This window comes from Lathyrus oleraceus, chromosome 1 (genome assembly GCF_024323335.1).
Source record: "Lathyrus oleraceus cultivar Zhongwan6 chromosome 1, CAAS_Psat_ZW6_1.0, whole genome shotgun sequence".
Lineage (NCBI taxonomy): Eukaryota > Viridiplantae > Streptophyta > Magnoliopsida > Fabales > Fabaceae > Lathyrus > Lathyrus oleraceus.
Genome location: NC_066579.1, coordinates 298,678,490 through 298,685,152, shown reverse-complemented (window position 1 = coordinate 298,685,152; position 6,663 = coordinate 298,678,490). Strand labels below are relative to the sequence as shown.

The window sequence follows — 6,663 nt, the reverse complement described above, 5'->3', positions numbered from 1 at the left end:
ACTGCAATGAATGAAAGTCTTCAAGGAAAAATTGGGGTATGACAATGTCCTTTTATTTCGATGTATTTCCATAACCTTTTCTTTTTTATCTGAGGTATTTCTAGATGTGTCTTTTTATTATGATGTATTTCCAGAACCTTTTCCCTTTTTATCCGATGTATTTCTTGATGTGTCCTTTTGTTCTGATGTATTTCCAAACTCTATTTCCTTCTGTCTGATGCATTTCCGAATATTTATTTTGTTGTGTTGTGTTTCCAGAACGTATTTCCCTTTTATTCGATGTATTTTCATATGTTTATTTTTGTTTTGATGGATTTCCCTAACATACATTTGTTTTTTCCCATTGAGTCTTTTCACCTTACCTTATTTAATCCCCAACATACCTCATTTATAAGTCATCTCGGTAATCTACAAAGAGTGTCTGCTTCACATTTCATATCCCCGCCAAGAAAAATCTTCCATAAACTCATAACATAAAAAAGAATCATCGCATTGCATCAAGGGACAAAATTTGAATCCTTTAGTATTTAACTATCTCCTGTCGCGATTATATGAAAAATGGTTTTCTTTATATTCTTTAGTTGAAGATATTTAAATATTGGCAGTATTCATACCCTAAACTTTGTCATTTTGCCATTTCATTCATTCACATGGAATTTGCATATAATTACATGCATTTATTTAGGCATTGTCATATCCCAAAATTTACCATACCCTTCACAATTCTCATCTGGTTCATGGACCTAATACATGTGCATACATTCATACTTAATCAGTGCATTTGCATCAGTATTTTTCAAAGAAGAGGACATGCATCATGGATTCAAGGTATGATTGTTTGTATTTGATGAAAGTTATGGTTTCCAAGCCTATCTTAGGGTGTGCCCAACCAAGTCTATAAACCCTAATTCCTGATTTTTGCGTTATTAATCCTTATGTATTGTAGTTAGGGTTGAGGATCCAATCATTATCATTTGGCCAACCTTGGGATTTAATTGCTTAATTAAGTCCATGTGTGGGGTGGTCGTCATGCTTGGTCATTGCATTTGTTTGTTTGATTGAGGTTCATTCATTCATTATCCATGATTCAAGTTACATAATTCATGAGTGCTCCATTCCTAGACAAGGTCCAATTCATTTGTTCAAATCTATTTCAATGGCAAGGTTCATTTACATTAGCATTGTTCAAATTTCAAAATCATATTTTGGAGGGAAGTGTGTTACTTAGAATATAAGTTTCATTCTACCTTTTTTTATGATCCAATCATAGTCATTTTACTTTCAAAGAGGATCCTCTTTCATTACAAGGTCATCCAAAGTTTACATTTCCAAATATTACATAGCATTACATTACAAATCAACACCTATACAAAAAATTACATTTTTTACCTAAGTTGACTATTGGTCAATTGTTGACTTTTTGGTCAACCAGTTGACCAAAGTCAATTGACTAAGTCTAATTATCCTAACCCTAACTCTTGCCATGCTTCTCCCACAAGCCATCCCTTCCTTTGTTTGAGTCTTCAAATCTTTCATTATTTTTGTTCTTTGATGTTGCCCATGATCCAACTTTCTTCAAATGGATAGCCTTTACTCAATCCTCATGCCACTAAGCATTCTGCAAAACATTCCAAGCCAATGCATCATGTCACATTACAACATACATAAGTATTAGCATGAACGAGTCATCATCATATATTCACCAACAACTTGCATATATTCATAAATAACCTAGCACTAAGCATTTCAACACAATGCATCATCAATAGAAAATTCACTTCACAAGCATAACCTAAGAGCTAACATTAGAAATTTGACCCTAATAGAAAGTTTAGCTAGCTTTGAATATCATTTCACTCACTCATAACATTCTAACTTAGCACCACATACTAACTTTATCATAATAGCTAGCAGCATAACATTCTTAACAAGAATTTTAACAAAATCATCACCATTCAGAAAAATTTAGTAATCTAACTGATAACTAACAAACAAATTAACAATAACAGAAATCCAGACTAACAGAAATTTAAAAGTTCAACTGACCTTTAACTGCAAACTTGACTAACTTTCTAACAGTAAATGAATCATTAACAATCAATTAACAAATTTAGTTTCAACTGACAAATTCACAACTAACTCATTAACAAACTTAACAGAAATTTTCACATAACTAACTTGCACGCATCTCAATCGCCAACAAAGTCATAACTTGCAACTAATTTGCACTGACTCAGATTAAAAGATTTAATCTATGTTAATCCCTCTAATAACTATATAATCAATCATCACCCAATCATTATCTTGGTCTAATCATTGATTCACCCACTCTCTGGTTCATTCTCTCTCAATCATTGATTAAATTCCACAAAGCCTCTCTCAGACTCTCTCTGAATCCCTCCCAAACTCTCTCTGAATCCCTCACCTTCAACTCTTCATCAATCTCACATCACCGCTGATACACAAGTATACAACAATGAAGCATCACAACATTCACAGAAGTATAACGGAGAAGAAGAAGAAGAAGAAGAAGAAGAAGAAGAACGAAAAGGGAGAAAAGAAATTCAAAGCAAAGCAGCGTACCTGAGCATCTTCATCTTCATCCTTAGGCATTGTTTCGTACCGGCCTTCATCCTCATCTTCAGAGGTAAGGTCGATTTCTGCTTGTTTTGATGTGATTTGGTTACCTCCATGTAGTTCAGGGTGCGGAGAAATCAAAGCCTCAACAGATTGGGCTTTGATTCCATTGTTTTAGGATATAATTTTGAAATTCAGGATTTAGGGTTCATATGTAAAGTGCTTCGATTTGGACAACTGGTGATGAATTAAGAAGAATTGATGGTGGATTCTATTAGAGATTGTTGAAATGGAGACATTGATGTATGTATTATAGGGTTTGGCCCTCCGCCGCCACCGGAGGCGATTTCCGGTGCAACGGAGAAGGGTGCTCGGGCCAAGGTTTTCATGTGAGGCGAGCACCAAGGTTTTCATGTGAGGTTTCTTTTCCAATATGAACTTGTGGATCATGTGAGTGAACTGAACTCCTCCCCCCTCTCTCATGTGTACAAGTGGGCCCTAGCTCAACCCCTAGTCCCATGTAATACTTCATGCACCCTTGCCCACGTTGTACACACACTCCATATGTTTGGCAAGGCCAATTATGGCCTATTCATGGGCCCTGCACCCTGGAACTTCTAGGTGCACCCTGACTCAGCTTCATACCCCTTGTTCCTTATTCTTGCTATTTTTATTTTTATTTTTTTATTTTGTTAATTCTTTATTATTTTTATTACTATTATGTTTAATTATTTTCAATGCTTTGTTACCGTAAAAAATTAGGAATCAAAATGATTAGTGATTAATTTCCAATTAGGGTTAATTGGACTCTTTTAATTACTTTGAAAATTAATTTTAAAATAAAAATGGTTAATCTTAGAAGTTAATTAGGTTAATTGGTTTTAACTTCATCAGTTCACTTCTAAAAATATTGATTCATCATGTTAGAATTTAAATACTTGTGTGTTAATTTTCAATTAAGTCTTATGGCTAATATGCAATTAATTTCACATTAGATTTTAATCCATTATTGAGTGAAAGTCTATGACCATGATAATTCTCTTTAGACCTTTGTTTCTTCACTTTGATGCACGATTAATTTTAGACCTAGTTTCTAATTTTCATTCTTGTTGCATTCACTCCTTTTGCATCCATTGCATGATTATGAATTATGTTTGATCTTACCATTTGCCACTTGATTGTTTTAGAGCATGGTACCATTGTATTATTGTATTCTTATTTGATTCTTCTCATTTCTTGTATGGTTTGTAATTCAACCCCCCCCCCCCCCCCCCCCTCTCCCCCATTGTGGTTAAAATGTCCCCCATTCTCATTCCCATGTAATAATGTAGGATTTACTTTCCTTTAGCGATTTCCTTTGTATGTTGACTAACAAGATAAAATCGAAACGATCAAAAGAACCTTTTTCCAAAGGACATGTTACTTCCGTTCTACTGCGGTATGAATAATGCTTAAAGCCTCACATGCGTAAGCACACAAGTAAATGTTTAAAACTCATTTTCTACTCGGAACTACGGAGCTCTGATTTCCTAATTGCACTACAGGGATACGTAGGCACAAGATTGCGAGATCTTAGTGATCACACTAATTTAAAACTTATGTTTCTCCTTAAATCATTAGCAAGTAATATTCAGATAACAACATCCATGCACACAAAGAACAAGCAAAGTGGTTCTCGTTGAGTACAACGGATGTGAGCGATGTTAACACCTTCCCCTTGTATAACCGAATCCTGAATCCACTCTTAGTTGTGACGATCATTTTTTTGGGGTTTTATCGATATTTTCCCTTTCTTTTGGAATAAATAAAATCCTGTGGCGACTCTGTATTTTTCGCAGCACGACATGCATAATTCTAAAAAAGGTCAGCCATAATAAAATTTTAGTTTTGTAGACAGGCCGGTTGAATAAATTTCTTAATTGCGCATAAAATATGAGAACATTATTTTTAGGTTTGGGCCTACAACTGTCTATTTTACTAAACTATATTACACGTAGGTTAGTATGGTGCGCTCATTTAATTTTTTCGCATCCATGCGCATTTGCATTTTGATCAATTTGAGTCTTTTCATCAGAGTATTTTTAACTGTAATATTTGATTTACGGCTGTCTATTTTACTTAACTATATTACGCGTGGATTATTTTAGTGCACTTCATTTGTTGTTTATAAATGTTTGCACAGTCACGTTTTGCTCGATTTATTTCCTTTTTATTCGTTTTTTAATCAAAGTAAATAATTAAAGAAAAGTAATTAAAGCAAAATAGTTAAATAAAAATAAATAAGAGTATTGATTTATTAAAATTGAGGTTTTATTTTTTATACACATTTATTTGTATATGAGACCCAATTTATCACATGCAAAACCCAAGGGTAGAGTTGGAATTTCACTAAAACTAGAAAACCCTAATATGGTGTATAAATTGGAATAAGTTGGACCAATTAAAAAGGGTGAGGTAGCTAATACTCATCTCATCTCTCGCCTTCAAATATCAGAAGAAAAAAATAAAAACATCTAAAAAAAACTGAAAGAAGATCCTTCTTCTTCGTCACGTGAAGAAAAATAAAGGGAAGCAAAAACTTTTCTTCCTTTCTCACGCAACAGCGATCTCCGTCACTCTCCTCCCTATCACCGTAGTCATCCACCCCAACAACCCTCAACTTTTCATATCACCACTTCCGACCTCTCTCCTTCACGACCAAACTCAACCTTTCTCGTCGCTCACTTAACCTCCTCCTTCATCCACCACCTCACCTTCCCACTTATTATCCAACACCATCTATCCTTCATTCAATATTACCATCACCCTTCGTTTTGATCAGCATCACCATCAAATCAATTGTGTGTTCCATCAACAACAACTACCACTATTATCTTCCTCAATCACCATACCGGAAAACACCATTCCACCACCTTCGTTCCCAAATCCGATAACTCCGACTACTCTTTCGTCAACCTCCACTTTATCGGCCACCATTATAAATCGCCACCAACAAGTTTTCCTCTCATCTTCTCGTCCCTTTCATGGTATCACCATCATTGTTCTCCTCTTCAACAACCGCCAACGACTTCCTTCACGCTTCCGGCACCGCTACTACAACAATAACACTTTGGTCGCAGATTTCAACAACTCTTTATTCGTGATTTTAGCTCACACTCACCAGAAACACATCAACACAGCAACACACCACCATTGTTAGTTTCAAATTCATCAGGACCAATAACAACATCTCAACTCGACTCTTGGTAAGATTCAAATTTTAAATTTCCTTTCTGTTCATTGCATATATATTATTGGTTGTGTTTGTAAATATATATCGATTGTGTTTGTTTATTTTATGTTGTAACTTTATACTGGTTGTTTCTTTGTTTCTTTGATTTGTTTAATTTAATTTCGATCTTTAAGATCACTTAAAATATGAATGTTGATTTTGATTTGCGTTCAACTTTGCTTTGTTTGCTAACAACTTGTTACGCACTTGCGTGCAATGTGATGTCTCATACGATCTGTTGTGTTACATTACACTATTTCATGTGTAAGCTCAACTCATGTGTCACGCAAATTCGCTCGTGTTAACTCAATATATGTTTTATATGTTGTGTGTTTTTGTTGATTCGATCGCGATAGATGTGTGTTGGTTGTGATTATTGTATGTGCATTATTTCTCTTGTCATTTTATTACGTGTTGGCATACAGAATTATGTTTCGTACGATATGCATTGTTAAGTTATGCCCTAGTGTGAGAGTTCGTGACCTCGAGTTACAATTCGCGACCTCGTGTTACAATTTAGGACCTCGTGCTAGAATTTGTGTCCTCGCGTTACAACTAGCACCCTCACGTTAGAACTCGCGACCTTGCGTCACAATTTGTATCCTCGCATTTCAATATGTGTGTTAACTCAATTCACACATTTGCGTTACAATTCACATCTTTAAGTTTTACCTTTGACCATGTTACAATTTGCATCTTTACGTTTTGCCTTTTGCATATGTTAACTCATTTCGTGCATTACGTTACTTTTCGCTATTTTTGTGTTACATTTCATCAAGCTTATTTTCATAATTAAATTGACTGTTTTCACATGT

General features: G+C 34.8%; 1 long non-coding RNA gene across 1 annotated transcript; it reads right to left on the bottom strand.

Annotated features, from left to right (window-relative positions):
- Positions 1–1,273: 1,273 nt before the first annotated feature.
- Positions 1,274–3,170, bottom strand: LOC127131485 (uncharacterized). The gene is made up of 2 exons (XR_007806511.1): positions 2,584–3,170; positions 1,274–1,618 (listed from the first exon to the last, which is right to left on the bottom strand). It is a non-coding gene; the product is annotated as an uncharacterized LOC127131485 (long non-coding RNA).
- Between the last annotated feature and the right edge of the window lie 3,493 nt (positions 3,171–6,663).